Here is a 12,850-nt window from a genome sequence, read left to right on the forward strand (position 1 = left end):
AGGAGAAGTCTGACGACTAAACGGAATTCAAACTCTATCTGGGAATTTACTATGAAGTGGGAAATACGAGCTTTATTAGAAGACTGTTCGAAAATTTTTGAGAACTTGAAGAGCACATCGCTCTGGCATTTGCTGGCTTTACAGCAGAGGCTTGAGTCTTGGAGAATAGGGCATGGGTTGAATGTCAGAGTCATAGACTTTCTGTTGAGGATCCTATAACTGTTGAATACATCACTCGTTATATTGCTGGTCTACAGCAAAAGTACACATAAAGTGGAGGAGTAAGACCATTTGGCATCTCTACATTGATCGTAGGATTCGATCCATACACAGGAGTACCAGCTCTGAATTAAACAGACCCGTCTGGAATATTTTCAATGTGGAAAGCCAAAGCGACGTGTTTTGGGGCAGCTGCTCGCTAGATTAAAACGGAGAGTTGGTGCGCCGCGTGATCGCCTGTGCATCGGTGAACCTTGTCTCGCTGCAGTGATCGGGCCAGTAAGATGGAGCATTCGGCCGTGTGGAACTCTCATCCCAAGAAGTATGGAGCAGGATCTCGCGCATGTCGTGTGTGCGGGAACGGCCATGGCTGGTTCGGAAGTACAACATCATGTGCTGCCGTCAGTGCTTCCAGATTTATGCCAAAGACATCGGCTTTGTGAAGTACCGTTAATGCGATGGAGAGGACTTACTGTGGGTGGATTCTACAGCTTGGAAGTAGTTGGGGTATTCCTTTCAGCCTGTTAGCCTGAAGGTGCTGCCAGGATTTTTGTATGGATTGCCTGCACAGTGATTTAGAAAAGAACAATTTTGGAGTTACTCGTTATCCAGTGGCAGAACATGTGTAGATGAATTCGTGATGTACCAGTGAGCCGAGATGCGATTTTGTGATATCACTTGTGTTTGATAAGGCTGTACTTGAGCCTACATTTTGTCCTATGTATGCACAAATGTGTGTCCAACTTAGCAAAGTGCCCGTTCTACAACTAATTGCTGCAGCACACATAGGATTCGCAAAGTGCTTGTTCTCAAAGGGCTTGCAAAACCAGCAGAAACAGAAGATGGTGTGAGCACGAGAAGCCAGCCTATGACGAGGCAGCAGTGAGCATTGTGGCCTCACTTAATGCCTGTGCTAAGCAGAAGAATCTGATCGAAGGTGCAAGGCTACATGCAAATGTTCTGAAGAGCGGCCTGCTCAGAAGTAACCGCCATATAGTAAACACTCTTGGGCTCTGAGGGTGCAGCACAAAGATGCTATAAAACATACCTATATTCATTTCCTGAAGATGTTATGCTTGGCCAACTGGTCTCTTTCTCTCTGAGTTCTTGTTTACTTATCCTGCCATGTTTACTACGCGCTGTTGTTTGGAGATTGGTGCTGGTGTGGAGGGTAAGCAATATCTTCCTGGCTTACTTGAATGCTTCAAAGAGAGCTGCTAAAGCCATCCAGGTTCACGTGAACGCTGCCTGAAGTGCTATGAATGCAACCATGGACAACTACAATTATATACGCTGAACAGCGCACTAATGTACCAACCCGCTATCATTTCCAGCATGTCAATGCCTCATGAAGAGCCATTAGTTTTGTCTTGATTTAAGTACCATTTGTCCTTGAACCATACCATCAAACTAACTTGAAGAAAGAAGTCGTGCTGTCCAAATTTCCAGCTCACCGATTGCTATTTCTGCTTTTATGCCTGTATATCATGAATGATGAGAAAACATGAGATTTCAAGACAGATTCTAAGCTTTCCTTTGATCATCCATATTCCTCAACAGAAATTGTGTTTGTTCCTGATAAAGAGTGCCAGAAATCTGATTTATTAGCCACAATTGATGAATATCTCTGGATCTGACAATTCAGAGGCTGTTCAAGTTTCTTCTTCTTGAAACAGTGTCTTGGGATCAATTTCTCATCTTGATTAGTCACCTGTTTGATCTTTTATCCTGAAATTAGTCAAGGTCTTCTGTAGACACGACTTTGCTTTGCTTTGGCAAATCCTTCGACAACGCCGCATAGGAATAACATAGGAATGGTCATAAAAGAATATTTCATTCTCTGCGAGCTCTGTCTTCTTTCTGCCTCTATACATTTCTTCACCAATTAAACCATGTATAACATCAATAACATCAACAATAGACTCCACTAGTTGCCATTCCTCAAGATTAGAGGGATAGACATCTACAAGACAAACAAATATTATAATGGAAAAACCTAAAACATGTTTAAGAAAGGAAAATCTTTAAGAATCAAATTCTTACAATTTGGTATATAACACAATATTAGTGAGTTTGGGAATCTCCCGATTCCCATTTTTTGAATACAAAAAAGGTGGCACCCGGATCACATGCCCATAATTTTCTCAAAATCATATGATGTGACCTATCATTGAAAAGCGCTTGAAAAATGGAATCTATTAAGCTATAGAGCACTCGATTTGGAGTTAGTGTCCAAGTTATGAAAAACCCAAAGATTTGACCATGTGTCCCAAACTTATGGGAAATTCCCATATTCCCCAATATGGTGTTATATGCATTGGAAGCTTTGAAGATCCAGGTTCCAAACATAGCTCTCTAGGCATGAACGCATGTTGCACTAGTACCTCTTTGATGCTATTCTTATTTGCTCCAAGCTTAAAATCTCGGATTCTGCTCTTCCAAGCAAAGATAAATGAGCTCTCATGTCTTTGCCTTTTTCCACGTTTTTCTTATTGCATGGTGATTCGACTAACTTTGCTAATGATAGTAGGAATCCATCTTCCATAAGTTTGGAATGAGTTAAACACATATGGATGTGATTTGGGAGCTCGGACGCCTTATTGAAGGTCGAATTTCTGTATCCATGGTAGAAGAGAGAGAGAGAGAGAGAGAGAGAGAGAGAGAGAGAGAGAGAGAGACAGAGGACTAGGCTACCACAACGGAGGGAAAAAACTGAGTGCCATGCTTTTCACTAATTTGAATTTAGATTACATCAGTCATTATCATTAATCTAGATATATCATTAAATAAAAGTAGCCGAGACTCAATGCCATTAATGCAAAAGATGTTATAATCACGAATATAAGAGACTAAAAATAGATAATAAAAATACAAATTCATAATATTATTATATTTATATGTTTTTGTAAAATTATTTTTTAAATTTTTTAAATAGAAGTTTCATTATGGAGGCTTTGCTCCTATTGGTCTAGAGCACTCTCTCTCCACATCCTAAAAGGCATTTTCGAGACCTCAAAACTCCCCTAATGTCCATGTTCCTGCTTGTACCCCTTTGCAACTAACCGTGCTTTGTACTTTGGTGAAGAACTAGAAGTGACCTTCATCTTGTAAACCCACTTGCATGGTAGATTTTCCTACCCTTTAGACAGCTGCACCAAGTCCCAAGTACCATTCTTACCAAGTGATTCCATTTTCAATAGCATGGCCTTGAACCATTTCTTGCTGTCTAGTCTAGTCATTGCTTCCTTAAAGCATGATGGTGTTAGAAATGCGGGATCTAGAGCATGACATAACCGGAAGCTATGGAGGATGGAAGGAGAAGTGTAGACTCATGATGGAATGGACACTGTTTGTTACACAAGTGAATTAGGTTCCAAGATTGAGACTTGGACTCATAAACACAATCTTGTGTATGTGGACAATGACATTGACACTTTACTGAAATGAAAAGAGTACTATCATTGCATTAAGAAAGGAAGCAAGTACAATGCTTTATAGGAAAGTAGGAAACTGCAGTAGGCACTATTGTGCATATGGGATAAGTTAGCCTGCATATCCTTGACCCTGAGATTCCATACAAAGAGGCTGTTTGAGTGTGATTGCTGATTCTAAACACCCCTCCTCAATCACAACTAGGAAAGGCACAAAGTGTGTAGAGGCTGTAATGAGAACCACCTGCAAAGTGTGGGCATACCACAGACATGGCAGAACACCAGAGGCTGTTGCAGAAAAAGCTAAGTGTGGGTACCATAAACATGGTGGACATCCAGAGGCTGTAACAGGGGCCTCACAAAGTGTACAGGGACTGTAATGCCAAGTTACATAAGGAGTTTACAAAGCTTATGGCAGGAAACATTAGGGCAAGGAAAATACAAGGCTATTAAAACAGTCTATCAGAATTATGAGAGTACAAGGACTGATGAGTCTTGTCCTTCCGATCCTGGTGGTCTTCATCTTCATCTTCCTTTGCTTCATTTTCTTCTTCTTCTTTGACTGCGACTAGATAGGCCTTTTGGGATCTCTTTCTTGCATGGCAGAACTTCTCGGTGTGTCCGGTCCTTTTGCAGAAGTCACAAAAGAGCTGATCTTTCTTGCCTTTGTACCTGTTGCCAACATATAATGCATGCTCATCTCTAGAGGTACTTGGTTCTTCTTTAGTTTTTAGCTTCTTTTCTTCTTCTAACAGTGATGCCTGGATATCAACAAGTTCAGGATTTGGCATGTTGATTAAAGTTGTTGATACGTTATTATATTCAGGAGGCAAGCTCTTAAGTAGAACACCGATGCAAACATCTTCATCCATTTTAATGTTGATTCCTGCAAGTTGGGTTAGGAGTCCTTCCATGTAATTAAGATGTGTGGCAAGTGATGTGCTGGACTTCATTTCAAGCCTGAAGAATTCAATTAGGAGACCATACTTTGATGATTTAGATTGTGCACCGAACAGGGTGTCAAGTCTTTTCCATGTATCATGTGAGGTCTCACAGTTATCCACGTGATGGATATAACTGTCATCTAGCTCCAATTTGATAATGGCCTGGGCTCTGTCATCATTCTTTTGCCAAGTAGTTGCAAGGTCCGCGTCCCGAGGTTTCTTCTCTTTGCCATTTGTGATGGCCCAGAGACCCTTCTTCATCAGGATGAGCTTGATGCGGGTTTGCCAAGTGTGGAATCCGACTCCTTTGAATCGAGCATTTGGCGAGTCTTTGCCCATGTTAGATTTACGGGAACAGTAGCAAATCAACTTCAGACTTTATTAGATTTGAGCAACAGAAGAATTGATTGAGAGACACAAGTGCTAAAAAGCACTAACTGAGTGTCAATGAATACCAAATCTGCAAAAGTCTTTTACTCCAAGTGATCTTCCCCTTCTTGATTTGATGCTGATGTCGTCAGATCTGAGTGACAGTACTTTAACGAACTTCAGAGAGTATTGCTCAGTGATTAAAATCACTGTTGATAACTTCAGTGAGAGAAACAGTGAAAAATGTCAAGATTTTGAAGCTTTTGGCTATGGTGGATTTAGGGTTTCTGAGACAGGGGCCTGGTTTTTTGCTTATTGCAGGAGCTACAGTGCATCATTTTTAAAACTTTTTACATATCTAGGAAGCTTATGTCATGGGCTACTAAATCCCTATGAAGATTGTGCAGATCGTGGTCAGTATAAGGTGCGCAGGTGCCGCGATCAGATTCGGCGCAGATCTGGACAGCGTGGTCGAATTTCTGCAATGCTGGAGCCAGGGAGCATCAATGTCATTGATTGTTGTGCCAAGATGAAACGCCTTGAGCAGAGGAACAACTCTCCAGAAGAAATCGTGGGCTGAAATGGCCTGGTTGAAGAGTTATGGAAGCTCCAAGCAAGGTAGGTCCTGTCTGGCTATGGCAGACACAGAACAGAGATTTGGGATTTTCACAATGCTGAGCTCCAGATGGTCCAATGTCCTGGATTGATGTGATACAGAGAAGCTTTATGAGTTGGGGAATACTTTTCCAGAAGGAAACTGTAAGAGATTTGACCTGTGGAGTGAGATATAAGCAGTTCAATCTGATAGGGTGCTGCTGGCTATGGCTGCCATGGAAGCTTCAGTGAGAGTAGAGTTGGGAGATGAAGTCATGAGCTGACATTGAGCTGGATGGAGGTTCAGAAGAATCAAGAGAGGCTAGAGAAGCAATGCCATGCCCAACTAGGCTCTGATACCATGCTAGAAATGCGGGATCTAGAGCATGACATAACCGGAAGCTATGGAGGATGGAAGGAGAAGTGTAGACTCATGATGGAATGGACACTGTTTGTTACACAAGTGAATTAGGTTCCAAGATTGAGACTTGGACTCATAAACACAATCTTGTGTATGTGGACAATGACATTGACACTTTACTGAAATGAAAAGAGTACTATCATTGCATTAAGAAAGGAAGCAAGTACAATGCTTTATAGGAAAGTAGGAAACTGCAGTAGGCACTATTGTGCATATGGGATAAGTTAGCCTGCATATCCTTGACCCTGAGATTCCATACAAAGAGGCTGTTTGAGTGTGATTGCTGATTCTCAACAGATGGCTCATCAGTTAGTAACCAGGACATAATCTGTAGCATACTACGCACTAGGAATAAACCTATTTGCCTACTTTGAAGGTCAAGTTGATTTGCGTAGCGAAGGTTCTGAATTTGCTGGTTGCTAGGCCTACAATTCTGCAGGGCTTGTAATTCTACATGTACAGGTCACTATCCTGAAATATAGGCCTGCAATTTTTCATGTACAGGTTGTTGTCCTAAAATTCCAGCATGTTGTCATGACAGTTCAAGAGGTTGTCCTAATTGCATGTTTTCAGGTTGAAACTGTGGTGTATCATGGGCAATACCTTGCTGATCATTTCCAACACCATTTCTTACATTTTTAAAAGTATTTACAATAGGTATACACAATTGTCCCCACTGGGCACAAATGGCCGTCTACAAGGTACATTCTCCCTAAAAACAAACCTCTTGACTTCCTCAGTCTTCTTGCGATATTTATGCATGCGATCTTCACAAAAGATGACATCATTATTGCTGCGTACTGTCTTTCTTTTCTTAGGATCCCAAAGTCTACACCCCATCTCACCCTCATCAGCGTATCCTATGAATATGCATTTATAGGACTTTGGTTCAAGTTTGATGCGTTCTTTTATCTATGTGTGCACAAAAGCCTCACAGCCAAACACTCGCAAATAACCATAAGAAGGTGGCTTGTCCGGCCACTCTTCCTGAGGGACTCTCCCCACCAAAGACATGTTTGGTGACCTATTAACCAAATGAACAGTTGTCATAATAGCCTTTGCCCAAAATCCATGGGGTAATGTAGCATGAGACAACATCATACGGATCTTATCCTGTATGGTCCAATTCATGTGCTCAACTCCATTTTGGGGTGGATTATGAGGGGCTGTGAGCTCCCTCTTTATCCCCTTGCTATCACAAAATGCCTGAAAGGCTTTGGACACATACTCCCCACTGTTGTCAAAGCAAAGACACTTAAATGTCTTATCAGTTTGGTTCTCAATCAATGCCAACCATTTTTGAAACCTGTTAAGCACTTCGTCCTTGCTACGAATAGGGTAAACCCATACCTTCCATGTAGCATCATCTTCTCCTAGAGATAACCTTGGCATCTGACATATATCGGAATGTACTAACTCTAGAGGCAAATATTTCAGTGATGAAAGAGACATTTTATGAGATGTTTGCGCATGCTTACCAACCATAAACACAATGATCATAGTGCTCAAAATCAACATAATGAAGACAAGGCAAGTAACCCAAACGAGAAATACTTTCATTCCTGTTTGATTCATGTGTCCCTATTGAGGCAAACGCACCAACAGTCGGGACTTTGGACGGACTTCTATTCTTTCAGAAGCTGCAACTCACGTTGGCGACAATATCTCACCTTGTCTCTCACGCTCCGCTCTAACTAACCAAGCATTCTCTTCTCCAACCCAAGGAAGCAAGAACACAAGACTAGCTTGAGTTGTAGTGAACTCACCTAACTTACCTTTCAAAGGCTCGAAGATAGTTCCATGACCACGATCAACACGATCCGATGCCGTCGCTCCTTCACATCCACCACCAAGCACACCAACGAGTCGAAGAGCTAGTAGAGACGACGAGAAAAGCAAGAAGACGACAAAGAGCTTCACCTTTCCTCAGTCCCTCGCTCAACACACCTCTCACTCTCTCCCTCTCAGTTACTCTCAACACAATGGAAGCAAGATGATAGAATAGAAAGCTTGAATGGTTGCACTAACAGAGCTTCCGCAGCATGAATGTGCCAAAGGGGGTAAATATAACTGAGACCTCCCACCCTTATATAGACATAGAATTAGGGTTAGGGTTGGCCCCCTCTCTTTTAGGGTTAGGTTTAGGGTTTGCGTCCCTTTTGCGTTTAGGGTTTCCACAACTGTGAATTAGGGTTTGCACCCTCTTTGGACATCCTACCCACATAGTGGGATTTAGGCCGGTCAATCCTTGAAACATGCTTGAACCTTAGCCTAAATAGACCAAGCCTACACTATTCTAATCACAATTACATGTGCGCAACCCAGGCAACACATGCGGGTGCGACAAATACAACTACGGGTGATAAATACAATGTGCACGGGAGTGAGCCCGCCGGCTCTCACAAAATAATACAACCATGATAGTTTGATGATATCCATGAGTAAAAAGTAATACAAAAGTGCCCAAAGTAATACAATGAAGCTCCACAAAATAGTAATCCACTAAAAAATAGTATCCAGCACTTGCGCTTTCTGCAGCCTTCTCAAAATACCGTTACATTATTTCCCCCCTAGACGAGTGCCAGTCCCATGGCACTCATGTCGTAGGTAGCATGCTGTAGCTTGCACCGAAGACGCGGAATGCTGGGAACAATCCTAATCAAGTAGTAGTCCTGATGGAGAAGAAATGGATGTGGCTGATGAAGAACAGTGGTTGTTGAAGATGAGGATGTTGCCTGCTGCGGGTGGTACAAATGATGTTGCTCAAATTGTGGTAGATGGTGAGACTGATGGTGTTGCTAGTGACAAATCCTGTAAAAGTTGGCTATGCTGAAGATACACTTGACTGTTGATCCTTCTGATGAATAGAACTTGAATGGTCATTGGAAAATGGAATAGAGGTCGTAGAAGATGGGAGATGCAATGTTGATGTAGAAGTGATGGCATGATTCTCCACAACTCGAATACCTGCAAAGTAAAACCTTACGTGCAGTCACTCCCTAGGGGAAAAGTGCTAGTCTTTTGATCGTGCACAGGACATATGATGATGTTGGTTTGGGAGATGGGTCGAACTCCAGGAAAGCCTGAAGTGTTGTCCCACACTTAAGGACCCAAAACCGTGAATAGGTTATGGTGCAAATACTATAGTGTGTGCACATGCATACATAGTCTAATACATAGGTAGAAGACTTCTCCATGCGTGCTTCTGTTGATGATGATGCTCGATGATGAGGTAGCAAGGGAGCTTGATCTGATGAAGATGGAAAGAATGGTAGGTACTGAGAAAAAAAAAGGTTGTTGTTGAAGATGCAAGGGAGACACCTAAGTGGGATAGATAAAGGAATTCTTGAAGCGCATGGTTCTCCACTGGATCAACCACATGTGGTAGGTGACCTGAGGTGATGTGGTGTTATTGAGATAAATGAAGTAGAAATGAAAAGTGCATGTGACTCAGGGTGACAGGTCTAACCTAGGCGAGCCGAGACTCCCTAGGTATGTCCTGACCTTGATGTGCCTTAAGCAAATGTGTGGGGAAATGGAAAAAGGGCTAGGGGGTTAGAGACGGAGCTAGCCGACCATCCAACTTGAGGACCCCTAGGTGCAATGCAGTGCATGTGAGTGCATATATATATATATATATATATATATATATATATATATATATTGCTTTCTCTTTTTTTTTTCCATCATGTGATGCACAAGGGAGTCACTCCTCAGGAAGTGGCTGCAAGGTAAGTGAAAGACACCCTTTGCTCAAAAGATATGGCTTAAGAAAGGTTCGAAGATAAATGGGTGATTCTGGATAAAAAGGATGGGTACACCGAGCAAATCTGCTATCCACCATATCCTCAAGCAAGGCTACGCAGTAAGAGGGGAATAATACAGCTCGAAGAAGAAGTCTTGCCATGGCAATGAGGTCAATCCCTGTGTTGATGTCGAAGAATAAGGGTGGCAGGCCATCCTCATAGGGAGTTGGTGGTTGCTGTAAGAGCTTGACTATGAGACGGAGATAATTGCAAGTGACTATGAAGGCAGGATCGGGGCAATTTGAGTAGAGTTTAAGGAAACTATCAAAAGAGGATAGCAGATCACGCAATTGGAAGTGATAGATATCACTCTCATGCGGAGCATTGATATTGGGAATTTTGGGAAAGTTATGCCTGCCATGCTTCTCAGCATCATAGTTTCTGCCATACCTTCTCGAATAGGGGCAATGGAGTACATCTGTCTTCCGATTTGAGTAGCAAAAGGCGGAATGGGCCATTTCATCCGCTTCAAGGATACGATATCACCATTCTGGTTGAAGCTTCCACACCTCTCTTGGCTTCTCGGTGAGATACTCCCTCTTGTTCTTCTCCTTGGGAATCTTACAAGCTCCTTTCAAAGCCGACCTATCATGTTTCTTCAACCACTTCTTAGCAATCTTCTCTCCCACTTTAATAAGCTTTTGCACTGTACTGACTGGTAAGGGTGTTCTGAATTTGGCATCTCCATAGACATTGAAATAAAAAATGATGGTCTCCTCCCTCGTCTGCTTCTCATGATAGGTCTTAATGGGCTCATCTAGATCCTCTCTCTGTGCCTCGATGCCTTGCATGGCAATGGAATACTCTGGCACATCCTGAGGGGTAGCCCTAAGAACTTGAACCATCCTATCAAAGCGCTCTTGGACCTCAAGTTCCTTGTCCAACACTGTTGGGGGTACCTGTATTTCCTCAGTAGCTCCATCTTCCTACTCAGCAAAATCTTGAGGATCCATATAATCCTCAGAAGGAACCATATCTTCAAAAGGCTCTACTACAATAGGGTCTTCAACAAGTGTCTCATATTGTAAGTCACATGGCTCAGTAGATGTTGGCTGCATCATTTCTACATCCCTCAATTCTTGATCATTATAGCCCATGTCATGCAAATGATCAATCATCTGGCTGCTAGTTGGGTCTGAGGTCAACAACATGAGCTCCTTACCCTGGTCAAAAGCGGCTAAGGAACCGGTAGCAATTTCCAACTGAGCTTTGATTTCCTCCACATCATCGGTGCTTTTGGATGATAAAGTGCAAATGGCCTGATGATAAAGCCCCTGTTGTAATGATAGTGCATGTTGATAAGAAGTTGCATGAAGCTTAAACTGGTGTTCCTTGTGAAGGGAATGAGCCAAGTCTGTGAGTAGCTGTTGTAACATCTTCTCGTAAGCTCTGTTAGCTTTTTCCTCAATTTGATTGACAACAGTAGTCAGACTCATTGCAATTGTATCTTGCAACCTTGTAAAGGCTATCTTCATCTGCGTCTGAGTCCGATGTGCTTCTGACAACTCTCTGGTGAGAGTTGATGTCCTTGCCTTTTCCTCCTTTAATTGAACCACAAGATCTGCAACCTGAGCATAGAGAATTTCTTCCCTTTTCCTCAGGACGTCAACTTCTTGCAACGGTTCCCTTAGCCCCTCCATCTCCTTATTGTTCTCCACAATCTGAGTTTGTAAGTCGTGTAACTGTTGGGCTGAGTGTTTCAAAAATTCTTGATGAGATGATCTCTCTGCCTCATACTTCTTTTGTAATTCCAATTTTTCCAGAATTGCTTGATCCTTGTCCTATTTCAACTCTTCACATAAGAGCTCTAATGTGGTAAGACCATCCAAATTCGCTGATGTCCTTCTTGTGCAAACTTTTGAACTAGTGGTAGTCTCATCCGGTCGCAGCTTCTCTACACTAGAAGTGATTGTAATTTCTTCATTCTGTCTACCATGTTCCAACATGTTTATCTGGGCTTGCATGGTTTGTAAAGTGGTCATGAGCATCTGAAAATCTCCTGGACCAATCACCGATTGTTTTCCTTGAGTCTTTCCCTTTCCTTTGTCAGAATCTCCAGGTTTCCTAGCAACGTCTTCTTCAACTTCCTATGGAGCGGAGGCTTCCTTCCCTCTCATGTCCTTAATGGATGATTCCTGTATGGTTGTGGCTTGATTCTCCTTTTCCTTGTGGAGAGCTTCCCCCAAGTGTTGTGCATTCTCTAGTGACTCCTCGATCGCTACGTGGTGCTCTGTTTTAAATTTCCCTTTCTTACTCTTTTTTTGACCCATCTTCTTTAGTGAACTCTCAACACTTGGCTCTTGTTCCTCCCTTGGTCGTTTGTCCTTCAGTTGACCCATCTCAGCAACTGCGGGTGTCACCTGAAAGGGCTCGAAGAGTCCCAAGGCTGTGGTGATGACCTTACTGAGTGCACCACCGTAATTTATCATGCATATCTTGGCCTCAGTAGTGGTGAGTCTCCCTTCAGGAGTTTTAGGAAGAGTCTCATGTGCATTGGCAAGGGATTCACAAATCTGATCCATCGAAAACTTATTTAAATCCTCATCAAGTATCCTGTCTGATAAGATATCTTCCATGAAGCCCTTGGGTATTCTCCCTGCACGAGTGTTGGTTTTGTTGTAGGTAAACAAATGGTGAAACACCTCTGCAGTGGCTCTAAGATCCAACTCCTCAATGGCAGAGAACAATAGACCACCAGTAGTAACATTAGGCTTACTCTCCCACCTTTGATCCACTAGATGAGTTTTACTAGCTTTACCATGCCCTCTTGACCCTTGACAAAGACCTAAGGCTTGTTCTATTAGCTTAGAAGTAAGTGCTACCTCCCCAACTTTTTTCTCTTTTTCATCCCAGTAGCTCATCCTACTTGTTTTAGTCTTAGGATCGTAGTTTTGAACAAAGTTGTAGCAATTGGCAAAGTGAATAGGCCCATTGGTTGCTCTAATATAGTCGGTTAGCCCACATTTAGCCACCAACTCCCCAATTTTAGGATACCTGTTGACAATATTCTCCAAGGTGGTAAGTTGACGAAACTTCAAGGCCCCAAAACTCCGTATGCTGGTCTCT

The 12,850-nt window shown here is 42.5% G+C and overlaps 1 pseudogene; it reads left to right on the top strand.

Moving 5' to 3' along the window:
• Positions 1–503: 503 nt before the first annotated feature.
• LOC148038600 (small ribosomal subunit protein uS14 pseudogene) lies at positions 504–810 on the top strand (annotated as a pseudogene).
• Positions 811–12,850: the final 12,040 nt, after the last annotated feature.

Source organism: Lygodium microphyllum, chromosome 3, assembly GCF_053477565.2.
Source record: "Lygodium microphyllum isolate KBCC chromosome 3, Lygodium_microphyllum_v1.1.10, whole genome shotgun sequence".
NCBI lineage: Eukaryota > Viridiplantae > Streptophyta > Polypodiopsida > Schizaeales > Lygodiaceae > Lygodium > Lygodium microphyllum.